The following is a 17721-nucleotide window of genomic DNA, read 5'->3' as shown; positions in this document are numbered from 1 at the left end:
GTGACTATGAGCACCAGTAGGGGCGCTGTTGCCTGCTAATGAGAGAGAGAGAGAGAGAGAGAGAGAGAGAGAGAGAGAGAGAGAAAAGGGGGGGGGGACATATGTGCTCCGGTTCTGTGTGTCACACTGTCACTCGCTTCACAGAGACGAAACTGAAAGCACATTGTAGTCTTAGCAGACTTAGCGATGTCGTTTATCTTTAAAGCACGTTGTAGTCTTAGGAGCTGGCCATGTCGTTTATCTTTAAAGCACGTTGTAGTCTTAGCAGACTTAGCGATGTCGTTTATCTTTAAAGCACGTTGTAGTCTTAGGAGCTGGCGATGTCGTTTATCTTTAAAGCACGTTGTAGTCTTAGCAGACTTAGCGATGTCGTTTATCTTTAAAGCACGTTGTAGTCTTAGCAGACTTAGCGATGTCGTTTATCTTTAAAGCACGTTGTAGTCTTAGGAGCTGGCCATGTCGTTTATCTTTAAAACACGTTGTAGTCTTAGGAGCTGGCCATGTCGTTTATCTTTAAAACACGTTGTAGTCTTAGCAGACTTAGCGATGTCGTTTATCTTTAAAGCACGTTGTAGTCTTAGGAGCTGGCCATGTCGTTTATCTTTAAAACACGTTGTAGTCTTAGGAGCTGGCGATGTCGTTTATCTTTAAAACACGTTGTAGTCTTAGGAGCTGGCCATGTCGTTTATCTTTAAAACACGTTGTAGTCTTAGGTGCTGGCCATGTCGTTTATCTTTAAAACACGTTGTAGTCTTAGGAGCTGGCCATGTCGTTTATCTTTAAAACACGTTGTAGTCTTAGGAGCTGGCCATGTCGTTTATCTTTAAAACACGTTGTAGTCTTAGGAGCTGGCCATGTCGTTTATCTTTAAAACACGTTGTAGTCTTAGGAGCTGGCCATGTCGTTTATCTTTAAAACACGTTGTAGTCTTAGGAGCTGGCCATGTCGTTTATCTTTAAAACACGTTGTAGTCTTAGGAGCTGGCCATGTCGTTTATCTTTAAAGCACATTGTAGTCTTAGGAGCTGGCCATGTCGTTTATCTTTAAAGCACGTTGTAGTCTTAGGAGCTGGCCATGTCGTTTATCTTTAAAGCACGTTGTAGTCTTAGCAGACTTAGCGATGTCGTTTATCTTTAAAGCACGTTGTAGTCTTAGCAGACTTAGCGATGTCGTTTACCTTTAAAGCACGTTGTAGTCTTAGCAGACTTAGCGATGTCGTTTATCTTTAAAGCACGTTGTAGTCTTAGCAGACTTAGCGATGTCGTTTATCTTTAAAGCACGTTGTAGTCTTAGGAGCTGGCCATGTCGTTTATCTTTAAAGCACGTTGTAGTCTTAGGAGCTGGCCATGTCGTTTATCTTTCACCAGAAACACTATTATGTCGCCGCGATGCGATCAAAAATCACTATTCACATCTGGAATGCCGGACGGATTTGCCAAAAAGAAGGATTTGGGAGTATTTTTCAAATAAAAATCATAATGAGTGGATTCCAATGGGCTCCAATTTCGCCTTGTGCCTGGAGGGACACTGAAGTTTGCCTATAGCAACCTTCAGTGTCCCTCAGTGCGCAGTAGAGGTACATTATGTGTTTGGCTTCTTTTATAACCCGCGGTTATAAAAGGTTTGGCTATCAAAGGGTAATTATTATAACCTGCGGTGCCAGCGCCATGACCCACGCCATGTTGGAAGGACAAAACACTACATCACGTAAACGTGTGATGTTTATTAAGCTGAACCCGGCAGAGAGCAAGTAGTGAAAGTATAAGACAAAGTGCAGGGCCTTGTTCCATTATTCATCCAGAACCATCAGACTGTGTCTGAATTCAAGTACTTCTAAATGGACTCAATGATGAAGTCAGAGAGAAAACAAGGATGCTGCCAGAGAGCTCTTCAGAGCTCAATATACAGTTAACCCATTCTGACCTGAGGTCAGATTCTAAAAAATGTCTTCTACATCCTGACAGTCTTCTGAAAAAGCTATGTTTCTATGTCAGTCGTTCCTCTGTCGATTTTTCAAAAAATAGCAGACCTACAAGTTCGTAGCGCGCCACTCGGTGGCGCGCTATGAGCTTGTAGATCTGCTATTTTTCAATAGCTAAAGCATAACATAATGCTTACACCAAAAGGCGTTACCGCCCAGAATGGGTTAATATGTGTAGGGCACGCTGCCATAACTCTGAGAGGTTTTTCACCCAATATAAGAAAAGAAGAATTTGTGCAAAACTGAGGTGAGTTATTATGACTCCCTTTTAAAATCTATAGGAGAGAATTCCCTTAGTGAGAAGAGTTCTAAAGATTAGACACAGTTCTCAGAACTTTCTATTCCACAGTCAAGATTGATTCTCCACCGTTTAGCGAAGGGCTGCGGGAAGGTATTTATACAGTAGCAGGTTCTGAACACTTTGCGCCGCAAAATACACGCGCGCACGCGCCACATGCGCACGTACTTTTGTGCATTTTCACGTGCATTTTAATGCGGAAAAGTGGCTTTTACTTTCCCTCTTAGTTATATGCACTAAGAGGGAAGTTATATGCGCAGACGCATGCTCACACATGGGCAGACACACATGTGTGTACAGTATCTATGTATGCATGTATGCATGTATCATATGTATGCGTATGCTATGTGTATGTGTATGTGTATGTGTATGTGTATGCGTATGCGTATGCGTATGCGTATGCTATGCGTATGCGTATGCGTATGCGTATGCGTATGCGTATGCGTATGCTATGCGTATGTGTATGTGTATGTGTATGCGTATGCGTATGCGTATGCGTATGCGTATGCGTATGCGTATGCTATGCGTATGTGTATGTGTATGTGTATGCGTATGCGTATGCGTATGCGTATGCGTATGCGTATGCTATGTGTATGTGTATGTGTATGCGTATGCGTATGCGTATGCGTATGCGTATGCGTATGCGTATGCGTATGCGTATGCGTATGCGTATGCGTATGCGTATGTGTATGCGTATGCGTATGCGTATGCGTATGCGTATGCGTATGTTTATGTTTATGTATAGTAGGCAAGATACTATATTTGCATTGCACCTCTTCTGTATAGCGGAGGGAGGGAAACATGATACTAGATAATTAAATAAATCAACAAAGGGGGTAATTAACAGAATAATTAAATAAAATACGCAAATGAATGAGTCGTTAACCGGCTAATGATAATTACAGGGCTGGGGGGGATTATGCACGTCGATCTAAATAATTACCGCGGATATAAATAAATATATATATACCTCTGCAATTTGTTACAGTGTGTCGTACAAACAATTAACGGAAACTTTTCAGTTCTCAGGAGAGCTCTCATGTAGAGATGTCATCTCAGGGGAGGGGCAGCACATTTAGCAGACATTATTAATGAATTGCATTTTTATAGCGCTTTTCCAAGTGCTCAAAGCGCTTTACAACGGTTCATTCATTCATACATACATTGGGAGGTGAAGGTTCATTCATTCATACATTGGAAGGTGAAGGTTCATTCATTCATACATTGGGAGGTGAAGGTTCATTCATTCATACATTGGAAGGTGAAGGTTCATTCATTCATACATTGGGAGGTGAAGGTTCATTCATTCATACACTGGGAGGTGAAGGTTCATTCATTCATACATTGGGAGGTGAAGGTTCATTCATTCATACATTGGAAGGTGAAGGTTCATTCATTCATACATTGGGAGGTGAAGGTTCATTCATTCATACATTGGAAGGTGAAGGTTCATTCATTCATACATTGGGAGGTGAAGGTTCATTCATTCATACATTGGAAGGTGAAGGTTCATTCATTCATACATTGGGAGGTGAAGGTTCATTCATTCATACATTGGGAGGTGAAGGTTCATTGGAAGGTGAAGGTTCATTCATTCATACACTGGGAGGTGAAGGTTCATTCATTCATACACTGGGAGGTGAAGGTTCATTCATTCATACACTGGGAGGTGAAGGTTCATTCATTCATACATTGGGAGGTGAAGGTTCATTCATTCATACGTTGGGAGGTGAAGGTTCATTCATTCATACATTGGGAGGTGAAGGTTCATTCATTCATACATTGGGAGGTGAAGGTTCATTCATTCATACATTGGAAGGTGAAGGTTCATTCATTCATACATTGGGAGGTGAAGGTTCATTCATTCATACATTGGGAGGTGAAGGTTCATTCATTTTTACATTGGGAGGTGAAGGTTCATTCATTCATACATTGGGAGGTGAAGGTTCATTCATTTTTACATTGGGAGGTGAAGGTTCATTGGAAGGTGAAGGTTCATTCATTCATACATTGGGAGGTGAAGGTTCATTCATTCATACATTGGGAGGTGAATCTTTACAACGGTTCATTCATTCATACATTGGGAGGTGAATCTTTACAACGGTTCATTCATTCATACATTGGGAGGTGAAGCGGCGAACAGTCGACGCCAGCGTCCTCACTTCCCACATTCACACACAGACGGTGGCGAGCTCACACCGACCGACTCATTGGAGGCAACGTAGGGTTCAGTGTCTTGCCCAAGGACACTTCCACATGTAGACAGGAGGAGGAGCCGGGATTCGAACCGCCGACCCACTAGGGATCATTGGACGACCTGCTCTACCTCCTGAGCCACAGCTGCACTATTATTGCAAAGGTGTCTGTCTGTACAGACACTACCCTTCAGAACAGGACTGCAGGCTGGCTGACCTGCCCAGGCCTGCAGGCCACACAAAACCAGGAGTATCTGGGGAATGACAAACAATCAGGCTAGAACTCAAGACAAACGGCAACCGACAGGTTATATCTGGTTATCTGGAAGCAGCTGGGTCACTTGGCCCTGCAGGTTCTGGGCCACTGGGTGTAGCCTGGCATCAATACCATAGCCTGGGCCTGTGGCCACTGGGTGTAGCCTGGACTCAATACCATAGCCTGGGCCTGTGGCCACTGGGTGTAGCCTGGACTCAATACCATAGCCTGGGCCTGTGGCCACTGGGTGTAGCCTGGACTCAATACCATAGCCTGGGCCTATGGCCACTGGGTGTAGCCTGGACTCAATACCATAGCCTGGGCCTGTGGCCACTGGGTGTAGCCTGGACTCAATACCATAGCCTGGGCCTCTGGCCACTGGGTGTAGCCTGGCATCAATACCATAGCCTGGGCCTGTGGCCACTGGGTGTAGCCTGGCATCAATACCATAGCCTGGGCCTGTGGCCACTGGGTGTAGCCTGGCATCAATACCATAGCCTGGGCCTTTTGGATCAATACCAGTTTCTGAGTTTCTGATCGGGTGCAGGAGAGAGAGAGAGGGAGAGAGGGAGCGAGAGAGAGAGAGAGAGGGAGAGGAAAAAAGGAAAGGAAACTGGATTGAACTATATTTGTTATGTACAAGCTCAAGGACCGTATCCATTTATAAAACAATGTCTGCTATGATGAATCTTTAACGTTTTGTTCAGAGCTGAGAAAAAAGTAAAGTGATTCTGCAGGTTTCCATCCATAAATCACCTGATCAATAGCAGTTCATTTAAAGCTATGTTGGTGACTTCACTAGAACAAGTTGAATATTGAACGCGAGGACATTGGAGTAATTATTGTGCGTTTCCTAATTTGTTTCCCAATTTAGCCTCTATTCATAGTGTACTGACCACGGATATAAAAATAATAGATTCGTCTCCATTGAAGGCTGGAAGTCAAGTGGAAGTGCTGAAGGAGCGCTGCGTCCCTGCCCAAGTGACTACTGGCCAATCACACCGTGCCTTTTCCGGGACTTATTAATCCAATCCAAGGGAGCTTTATTGCCATGAGAAAACACACGTTTACATTGCCTCTGATTGGCCTACCGAAAGTCCCCTTAATCCGCTACGCACACGGAAGCTACTTAACCCATTCTGACCTGAGATCAGATTCAAAAAAATGTCTTCCACATCCTGACAGTTTTCTGAAAAAGCTATGTTTCTATGTCAGTGGTTCTTTGATTAAAAAAAAAATAGCAGACCTACAAGCTCGTAGCGCGCCACTCGGTGGCGCGCTATGAGCTTGTAGATCTGCTATTTTTCAATAGCTAAAGCATGACATAATGCGAACACGAAAAGGAGTTCCCGCACAAAAGGGTTCCCTGTGTGCCCCAGAGCCCCATAGCCGGAAGAGACGTCTACACATACAATAGGAGCCAAGCTGTGTGAAGCACCAGTGTGCTTCCCTGAAGAGGAAAGGACAACTTTGTGCAGGAGCCTCTTGCAGTTTCAGCCTTTCTTCAGGATAATCACTGCCTTCCCGAGGCCTTGAGCTTCATTCACCACTTTTAAAGGCCCAGACAAAACAAGCCAACGTGGGCCAAAAAAGCTGCACAATAGAGGATATGCGCGTGACATCATTCATCATCAAACCTGGAAGTCATGCAGGAACGCCTCTACTGAGTGGCAAAAACACTACTTTCTGGCCTTGACAGCCTCATACATCCACACAGAAAAACTCCTATTTGATTGCATCAAACAACGTTAAACAATGTTAAACTCAATTTGCATGTGGCTTTTGCCACTCGATGTGCCATTCACTTTAAGCCTCTATAGCCAGACGCCTCGTCCTACTTCTCTACAATGGTAAATAAAGTAAATGGTAAATGGTGCATTTATATAGCGCCTTTATCCAAGGTGCTTTACATAGACTGTGCATTACATTCACCCATTCATACACCGATGGCAGCGGAAGCCATGCAAGGTGCCAACCAGCACATCGGGAGCAATCTGGGGTTCAGTGTCTTGCTCATAAAGGACACTTCGACATGTAGACAGGCAGGAGGAGGAGCCGGGATTCGAACCGCCGACCCACGGATCATTGGACGACCTGCTCTATACCTCCTGAGCCACACAGTCGGCCCCGAATAGGTCTACATTCAGCGACCGTGAAAGGGACATTTTGTGTAAAGGTCACAGTAAGTAAACTTCAGGGAATCGTGCAGGTTTAAATGAGCCAGTTAACTTTGTTCCATGCACTCTTTGTTGGATAGTTTTGATCAATGGACCCCAGCGGGCCGTGGTGGCAGTGACAAACGACACCTCCACGACACGAGCAACTTGGAATATAAAAGAGCCACATAGACGAGGAGGTTCTACCTTTTCAGCCACCGTCAATCCCCATCCCACTTAACCCATTTAGGCCTGAAAAAATCCTGTCTTCTAAATCCTGACAGTTTTCTGAAATACCTGTTTCTAGGCCTATATCACTCAATATTTCATGTCAAGGACCCCCAAAAAAAAAATCTGTAATTGGCCTCCGAGACCCCCAATCTGAAAATATGTTGTTCCAGGGACCTCCTCCTCAGAAGCAAAGATTTGTGTTTAAAAACTTTTGTTCTGAAAAAATATATTCCAAATTTGCGCTACATTTTCACAATAAAAAGAATAACAGCAGACCTATACAAGCTCGTAGCGTGCCACTCGTGGTGCGCTATTGCGCTATGCTATTTTTCAATAGTTAAATTATAACAATGTTTTAAAACACAAAAAGGGGTGATCCCGCCCAAAATGGGTTAACCCGATTGGTGATGCTATCACACTTTGGACTGAGTGACGGCCAATTGCGACACAATTAAAATCTGAATGGGTCCAATCAGGGGCTCTCTTATACGGGGCTCAAGCGTATCAGGGGGAGGGCATCCTACGGTGCTGCACTATAATAGGACGAATGGTAGAGGGAGATAAGGGTTGAGATATCTTTGGATCCATGTAGCTACATTGGACACGAAAAGGTCTGCTCATAAAAAAGCACTACATTGAATCATTTACAGTCCAGTCAAACTTTTATATGTTTTTTTTATGATTGTTTTTTATATGATTTGTCATATGATTTTTTATGATTTTTATAAAAGTAGCTAAATTGTACAAGAAAAAGGTCTGCTCATAAAAAAAGCACTAGGCCTACAGTACATTGAATCATTTACAGTCCAGTCAAACGGATGCCGGCCCTGCCCTTTTTGGAAATAAGTCAATAGAATAATTTCCCAGGATGTGGTCATAATATAACCCATTCTGACCTGAGATCAGATTCATACGAGGTTTCCACTGGACACACACTGGTCTGATTAACCCATTCTGACCTGAGATCAGATTTTAAAAAATGTCAGTCGTTCTTCGATTTTTCAAAAATAGCAGACCTACAAGCTCGTAGCGCGCCACTCGGTGGCGCGCTATGAGCTTGTAGATCTGCTATTTTTCAATAGCTAAAGCATAACATGATGCTGACACCAAAATGGGTTCCCGTTCAGAATGGGATAAAATTCAATCCCCCTGCCGGGACTAACCTGATTTCATGGGGAAAGAACAGGGCAGTAAATCCAATCCCACTTTGATCCCGTCAGAAGAAGCAGGAATCATAGTCCATTCCATCGGATCCATTCCATGTGAGCAGCAGACTTGGCTCTGGTGTCAAAGTGGATCGATTATTCACGAGCAGAAAGCCGCCTGGCTCTGTGGCTCCCTGAATGAATAAAACAATATGAATATGAATGAGTTATGAATGCACGCTCCCATGATGCTCTTATATCCCATTTAGGCCTGGCGTCAAAATAAATAAATATCTTCTAAATTTTTTCTGAAATACCTATGTTTCTATAGGTCTATATCACTCAATATTTCATGTCAAGGACTCCAATAATTATATGAAATTGTCCGCCGAACCCCATCTCAAAATATGTTGTTCCAGGGGCACCCCCAGAAGAAAAGAAATTGAGTTAAAATCCAGAATATCCCAAGGTTTGCGCCACATTTCCACGATTTTTCAAAAACAGCAGACCTACAAGCTCGTGCCGCGCTATGAGCTTGTAGATCTGCTATTTTTCAATAGTTCAAGTTTTAAATAATGCTTAAAACACCAAAAGGGGTTCCCGCCCAAGATGGGATATACTTCTCCACCACTGTAGAGTGACTCCAGTATACCAGTCCACTGAAGACACACAATGCTACTGCAAAACCTTTCTTTCTTATCCCATTTAGGCCTTAAATCTTGACAGTTTTCTGAAAAAACTCATGTTTCTATATCAGTGGTGCGCAATATTTCATGTCAAGGCCCGCAAAAACATATGTAGGCTAATTGGCCACCAACCCTCCCATCTGAAAATATGTTGTTCCAGCCAGGGACCCTCCCCAGAAGCAAAGATTTGAGTTATAAACGTTCACTCTGTAAGTAACTAACAATATATATATATAGAATTGAGGCACATTTTCACGATTTTTCAAAAATAGCAGATCTACAAGCTCGTAGCACGGCACCGAGTGCCGCGCTACGAGCTTGTAGATCTGCTATTTTTCAATAGCTAAAGTATATAACATAATGCTTAAAAGACCAAGTTCCCACCCAGAATGAGTTATACACACACGCCTCACACATTATGTTTGTTCTGTATTCAAACAAACAGACAGTGAAGGGAAATTCCGACTTCAACTTGCATTTTTTCCGTTGCCCTGTTAGTCTAGGCAGTGGCGTGCACAGACATTTAGAGGGGCAGGTGCTCAAGTGGAAAAAAAAGGGGCACCTTGTGCAGCACATTTTGGGGCGGGAACCCATTTTGGTGCTTTAGCTATTGAAAAATAGCAGATCTACAAGCTGTGGCGCGCTACGAGGTTGTATGTCTGCTATTTCTTTGTATTATCTTAGAACCACTGACATAGGAACCTATAGCTTTAGATGGTGGGGGCCTAAATATTATAGTAGAAGCGTTGTATCAAGAATTGATACATTTCAGTGTTATTGGCACACACACACACACACACACACACACACACACACACACAAACAGTCACACACCACTACAGGTCTTCTGGGACCCACTCGGATATTTTTACACATAATGACACACCACTACGGGTCTTCTGGGACCCACTCGGATATTTTTACACATAATGACACACCACTACGGGTCTTCTGGGACCCACTCGGATATTTTTACACATAATGACACACCACTACAGGTCTTCTGGGACTCACTAGGGTATTACTTTTTACACACAATGACAGAACCGAGTTATAATTAATTATTCACCATTTTATTTGTTTTTATTGGGCTTCGTGGGTTTAGAGGACCGTTATCCTTTCAGTTGCTTTTCGCTACGCATGGCTGCCAGTTCCCACCTGACATTGTGTGGGAGTCCAGACTGCTCCAGACCGTACTGAATAACCGCTAGCTTACATAATGTCTTGAGGCTCGGACTGAAGTCTAAGACATACACGTCACCAGGGTTGTTGACTCCTCCCAAGAGGATGATACGATCTCCCATCATGCAACAGCACATATTAACCATCCCATGTGGGCGTTTCCCCTTGGGCTCAACCTTCTTCCAGGAGAAGGTCTCTGGACTGAATTTCCACACATCATTAAAGTCCTGGTTACCATAGCCACCACTTATGTACAGCTCTCCATTGTAGGTAAAGGCTGAATGATGCTCACGTTCTTCGGGTAGAAGCTGTGTAGAAGGTGCGTCCAGCCAGAGGTTGGTCTCTGTGTCAAACACTCTGATGGTGTTGTAGCACCGATAGTACTGACTCCACCCAACGCCACCAAATACAAACATCTTTGTCCCGATGATGGTAGCAGAGTGACGTGATGTAGCAGGAGGTGGAGTTCCTCTGGTGTTGATCAAAGTCCAGACCATTGTGCTGATGTCCAACTTGTAGATGTCATTAGTCCAGTCATTAGTCCATTCAGTCTCGTTCCATCCTCCATGAATAAACATGTCCTTCCCCAAAACACAGGCTGAGTGGTTCCACCTCTCCTCTGGAACGGTTCCAGAAACCTGTGGTTTGAACCATCTGTGGGTGTCGACATCAAATGCATAAAGCACATTGCAGTAAGGATATCCTCCCCAGAGGTAGACAATATCTTCAATCAGCACAGCTGTGTGGCCCCGGCGCCTGGAGGGAACCTCAAGGTGAGGTTCTCCTGTTCCAGAGGTCACTGGGGTCAACTTCCTCCAGCATAAAGACATAGTGTTGAAGACCTTAACTTCAATGGGATCTCTTCCTCTCTGGTTTCCGTCTCCTCCAAAGCAGTAGATCTGGTGTCCGACCACCACAGCAGCCTGGTCCTCCCTATGTTCTCCTTCCAGATGTATCGTCCAGTGAAACATTTCACAGCAGCAGCTCCACCGTCAATGAGTGTTGACAACTAGTTTACAGATGAACTTGTCAGGATGAAGGCAGCTCGGTTTCCTCGTTGCAAGTCACTAACTGATGTTTAGAGTATCGGACAAGGCTTTATAAAGAACAATTACACCGTTGTGATGTCATTGCATGATTGCATCATAATGTAGGATGGCTCATATGGTCATGCAATCCGATTGTCCATTTTGGCCAAACAGTCACTATTGCAATCCAGCCCAGAATGCACTCTGTTCCTACCTGCAGGAAGGAGGAGTGAAATCGCCTCATGCGCTTTGAGCAACTTAATGCAAGTGGATGGAAGGAGAACTCGGATGCCAACTCTCCAAGGGGATGTTGTCTCAGTAAGACAGCACTCCCCCCTCTCCACAAGGTGGGGTGAGTGCAGCAAAGCATCATGGTCATTGTAGTCTGGACTACATGTTGTCTCAGTGAGACAGCCCTCTGTCTCTCCACAAGGTGGATCGAGTGCAGCAAAGCATCATGGTCATTGTAGTCTGGACTACAGTGAGTGGATTGTGGTGGAGGAGAATATTTTATAATATAGGTCTTCAACGGTTAAAAAAAAAACCTGCTGGAAATCGCTGGCGACGGCAGCTAGAGACGATGTCTTACACTGAGTTGAGTCTCAGAGAATATAAATAAAAAAATGCTGTGGCTATGCGCCCACTGCGCAAAAAGCATGGAATTACGGATGTGTATATTACAGGAAAACTCCCGTTAAACTTCCCAACAAACTCCGGTAAACTCCTGAATTATACCATCACACCTGTATATTACCGTATATTAACTGTATATGTACCATCACACCTGTATATATTACCGTATATTAACTGTATATGTACCATCACACCTGTATATTACCGTATATTAACTGTATATGTACCATCACACCTGTATATTACCGTATATTAACTGTATATGTACCATCACACCTGTATATTATACCGTATATTAACTGTATATGTACCATCACACCTGTATATTACCGTATATTAACTGTATATGTACCATCACACCTGTATATTACCGTATATTAACTGTATATGCTGCTAAACTAGAGGTTTACGGGTACAAATACAGTGCCCATAATTCCCCGTTAACTCCTCTTTTCACGCAGTGTCCGTTCCGTAGTTACGGGAAGTCTTGTGATGACGTGGTTTATGGCTCTATACTCTTCTTCGTCATTCCTGGGATCGTTCAATGAAAACATCGTAACCGCCGAAAAGACCACGTGACTTCGCAGATGAGCCGATGGCGATGCGATCAGAAATGCCTTCGTCCAAGGTGGTCAAATAGGAGTTGTTTGGCTGCATGTGTTTTTTGTCCCAGTAGCTGTCAACGGTGTCAGTGTCGTCGTGTGACATGAGGCTATTATGCTCTCAGTGCGACAGGAATATTATTAATTAAGCAGAGAAGAAGACGTGCTGCACAGCACAGGAAACTGTGCGCCGCATGCATGTGTATGTGTATGTATGCATGCACAATGCACATGCACATACGTGTATGCACTATGCCCACGCACGCACGCACGGACACATGCACACAAACCTTACACTAAAAAACTGCAGTGCCTAGTGTCAGGTTGTATAAAGAGTTGGTTTGTAGGCCTACAGCGTATCCCTTACACTGAATGTGTGGGTAAAGTAAAGGTTTATTCTGATCAATCATGATCTGGGTGGGTGTTTTTATTATCATGGTATATTATTAATGAAGGATTATCAATGTTTTTAGGTCAAGTGTTCGGTTCTTTATGAACGGGCATTTATTTCAGGCATTCTTCTCATCCCTCCGTTCATGCAATCAACAAAACAATCAACAAAAGTGCATCACAGTAGGCCTACATAATATTGACCAAACGAATGAAATACAAACATGTAGAAATGTGCAATGTGCAGGTGAACGTGTCCATCGTGTACATCAAACAAAACACAACATAACATCAAAGACGAATCTAAAAATAATAGAATACCTTGTTGCCGCCGCTTGTTGTGAAAAGAGTTTCTTGAATTGTGGGTTGCTTAATGTTCTTATATTTGTCCTTTGACAGTCTTCAGGCGTCTTTCTTACTTTAACAGTTTGTAACACACTAAACTGCAAGTGTGCTGCTGCTTCCTTCATGCAGACCAGAGTCTGAGTGAGTGAGACACAGTTTGTAGCACCTGTGTGCAATGCCATGCAATCATGCATCAATCATTCAACATGGTCCAGTGTAGCTCTACTGACAGACAGGGAACTTTGTTCTGCCTCAGAAAGTTATCGTCACATCATGTTTTTTACATTTTTAACCTCATATGAAAATCAATTGGTCTTCCACTGCTGGCCTGCTCTGCTTTGCCTAAAAATAAATGGCAACTAAAAAATACGGGGAAGCAGCTTTTTGCTTCTACGGGCCGACGGCATGGAACAAACTCCCACTGTACCTTCGACAGGCAGCCTCTGTAGACATTTTTAAAGCACAGCTCAAGACCCACTTCTACACTTATTTTTTGTTATTCATGTCCTCACTGTATTGCATTACTGCTTGTTTTTTAATGTTTATGCCTTGCTTTTCTTTTCGCCATTGCTCTGTAAAGCACTTTGAGCTGCATGTCATGTCATGAAAGGTGCTATACAAATAAAGTTTTATTATTATTAATTACGAACCACATATTTATTGTACATTATTATGAATTATGCTTTATGAACTTATGACCATGAATTGTTGTATTTTAGCTATTTTATAGTATTTTTAAAGTAAGCATTTTAATAACAGCACTTTACACCTGTCTTTATCCAGACTCTTTCCATCAGCCTTCAGAGTTTCACATTCATCTGAATTTAGCTCCAGGAACTATAGACGCTTCTAGTTTCACACACAGTTTACATGGTTTCTCATCGATCACAACTCAACCTCTGCCGTTTCTGCCTGCCTCCCTCCTGACTCAAGTCATTCTCTTAAACACCCTTTCAAAATCCACATCCCAATGACGCTATAGAAGCATTCAGTCTTCTCTATCGTGTTATTCCATGGCCCTGTCTGTGTTTAACCCGTTTAGACAATGAGGATGATTCTACAAATGCCGACAGCTATAGTTTTCTGAAAAACCCATGTTTCTGTGTCAGTGGTTTTCATGGCTGCCGACCCCGGGTCCGCGTCAATATGCCGACGGTCCATTGGTCCGATCGACAACCTACCTCAAACCCTCACCCTAACCTCCCCCGGGGCAGACACCTAAACCTAACCACCCACCCTCTCCTGACCCCCAGCGCACCTCGGACCAATGCTCCTTCGGAGCAATGGTCCGTCGGATCATAGGGGGCTTCCCGCCGACCCCCCCCCCATCTGAAAATATGTTGTTCTAGGGATGCCCCAGATGCAAAGATAACGAGTTAAAAACGTGCCGCGCTATGATGAGCTTGTAGATCTAGCTATTTTTCAACAGCTAAAGCATTACTTTAAACCCCAAAAGGGGTTCCCGCCCAGAATGTGTTTAAAGGGACACTTCACCCTTTTTGCCAAAACATATATGTGAATGACGTTTAGAAGCTTTAGATCACTTTCCTGGGGGTCTTTATGTGTGTAATATGTGGTTTTAGATATTTTAGATTGTAGCAGCGAGCACAGTGTCTCTGATGTCATGGACACTGGGATCACTTCCTTCCTGGACTACATGTTGTCTCAGTAAGACAGACCTCCCCATATCCACAAGGAGGAGCAGTGCCCCAAAGCATTATGGGAATTGTAGTCCAGGAAGTAAGTGAGCCCAGTGTCCTGGGCTCACTGCTACAATCTAAAATATCTAAAACCACATATTACACACATAAAGACCCCCAGGAAAGTGATCTAAATCTTCTAAATGTCATTAACATATAGTTTTATGCAAAAAGGGTGAAATGTCCACTCCAGTCTCATTCTGACACACGGAGACAATTCTAAGGAGCAATATTATGAGCAATATTTAAAAAAGAGGAAAACTTTATTGAACAGACATGTTTTGATCTACGTATACGGTCTTCATCATCTTATTTATAGGAAGTCAACGGGGGCCTTAATCAATTGGACCATTGTGGTACTTGTAGGTCTTTAACCCATTTTGGGCAGGAACCCCTTTTGGTGTTTTAAGCAATAGGCCTATGTTATACTTTAGCTATTGAAAAATAGCAGATCTACAAGCTCATATCGCGGCACCAATTGCCGCGCTATGAACTTGTAGGTCTGCTATTTTTTTTAAATCATGAAAAAGTGCCTCAAATCTTTTTGAATATTCTTTCAGAGTTTCAGTTTTTAACTCAAATCTTTTCTTCTGGGGAGGGTCCCTGGAACAACATATTTTCAGATGGGGGTCGGCGGCCAATTACATATAATTTTTTGGGGTCCTTGACATGAAATATTGAGAACCACTGATATAGAAACATGAGGTTTTTCATAAGAAATTACATTTTAAAAATACATTTTTTTAAATGTCGATGTCAGGCCTAAATGGCTTAAGCTGTTTTATTGTTTGGGCACCAGGACTTTTAGCACCTTTTGGGTTTTAATCATTCCTTTGCTCTGGCTCCCCTTGACCTCCCTCTGTTGTCAATGTATTCACTGCTGCATTATATTACGCTCCATCTGTGTTGTGTTACTCCGTGTGGTTCCAGAGCCTCTTTTCTGGGTCATAACAGACGCTATTCTATCACTCAACAATAAATATGATTTAATATCTACTGTGCTGCTGCAGGTCCAGTGCCAGGGCATGATGAGCTACAGTATGTGCCGGAGGGGGGGGAGAGAGAGAGAGAGAGAGAGAGAGAGAGAGAGAGAGAGAGAGAGAGAGAGAGAGAGAGAGAGAGAGAGAGAGAGAGAGAGAGAGAGAGAGAGAGAGAGAGAGAGAGAGAGAGAGAGAGAGAGACAGACACTGGGAACGAGCAAGGCAAGAGGGGTATAAATAAAAAGTGAAAGGAGGGGAAGTTGGATGTGATATTGGGGTCATTGTTGTATTAAATCAGAATAATAAAGCAGTGCATTAACCAGCGGCAGAACCACAGTTCCACCACACAGCACTCAGCACCCAGACCCTGAGTATAAGCACACACAGCTGCAACAGCCCGTTTTAATTAACACAGAGCGTCGCAGTCCCGCCCCCTTTCAGAACGACGAGTGGCCCAGGAAATGATTCTCCGTTCACTTTCCCCACAGGCTTTTCAAAAAGTATTTATTTAAAGACGGTTATACGCCGCGGACAAAGCCAACTCGGATCGTGACAAATCATGACAACAAACACGATATTTTGTGCCGATCAAATAATTTGAAAGAAGAAAATAAAGGAAGGATAACAACACTATTTTTTTTCTTTATAATATATTTTTTATCCCACGATTTTGTAACCCATTTTTCACCCCTGTGTCAATCATCTAATGTGATCTTGGGCTCTACACACACCCTCCACCAACCTAGTCCCCAACATTTGATCGGCCCAAAACATTGTAATTATTGTCATGATTTGTCACGATCAGAGTTGGCTTTGTCCGCGGCGTAACCGTCATTAAATAAATATTTTTTGTAAAGCCCATGGAGAAAATTAATGGAGAATAATTTCCTGGGCCACTCGTCGTTCTGAAAGTGGGCGGGACTGCGACGCTCTATATATATGTTAAAAGAATAAGATAGCCATAATGTCAAAGGCTCGTACCATGAAGTGCAGCTGTGCTTCCGCCAGCTCTGCTTCTTCTGTTGCTCTAAAATAACATCTATCTAATTTGCTGGAGTCGAGTGTCCTGCAACCTTAATGAAATGATGTCAAAAGTGTCTAACTTTACAAAACTCAGTCAGTGAGCTTGGAGGCTGTTAATGGAATAGGTCACAAACCCTGTGAATTTGATAATGCTGTGTTTATTTTCTTTTAATATATATATTTTTATCCCAAGATTTTGTAACCCATTTCTCACCCCTGTGTCAATCATCTAATGTGATCCTGGGCTCTACACAACCTAGTCCCCATATATGGGGGACAAGGGGAGAGCAACGGACTTGAACTCATGCTTCCTTCATGCCTGAGTGTCCAAGCTGCTTCTTTTCACCTGACAGGGGGGAGTTTCCCCGGCCGGACGTAGCGCGTGGAAGGGACACGTTATTCCGACCAGTTCCTTTCCCCTCCATCAGGCGCCCCGGCTGGCCAGGGGGAGGCTGTGTTTAATATAAATTAATATGTCTCAAACTCCATCACACACCGTCTACCCGAGAACAAAATATAAGCCCCGCCCCCAACCATCAATGGCGTGAAGATTAGCTGGCGTTCGAGTTACAGAGACTATAACCTGCAACTCTATAGCATGAAATAAATATTATAGGAGCCAAGATAACCTCCAGCTTTTTCCCACTTTTCATGCAATATAAATAACTTATGTTGTCTGTTTCTGCCTAAAACGGTGCAGCTGGCGTGGCTGCAAGGATGTATAGCCATCTGCCAGGGCCAGTGGAGACGTGACGCATCGACACAACAAAAGACACACTCAGACTGCGTCCGTCTGTGTGTGCATAGTTACGAATGGAATGCCCAAAGTGTGTAGTCCTTTAACTCTATACGTCTCTCTTCGGTGACAATTCCATTCATGACCAATGATG

The sequence above is a fragment of the Protomyctophum bolini genome (genome assembly GCF_963924005.1).
Source record: "Protomyctophum bolini genome assembly, chromosome: 4".
Taxonomy (NCBI): domain Eukaryota; kingdom Metazoa; phylum Chordata; class Actinopteri; order Myctophiformes; family Myctophidae; genus Protomyctophum; species Protomyctophum bolini.
This window is presented reverse-complemented; position numbering follows the sequence as displayed.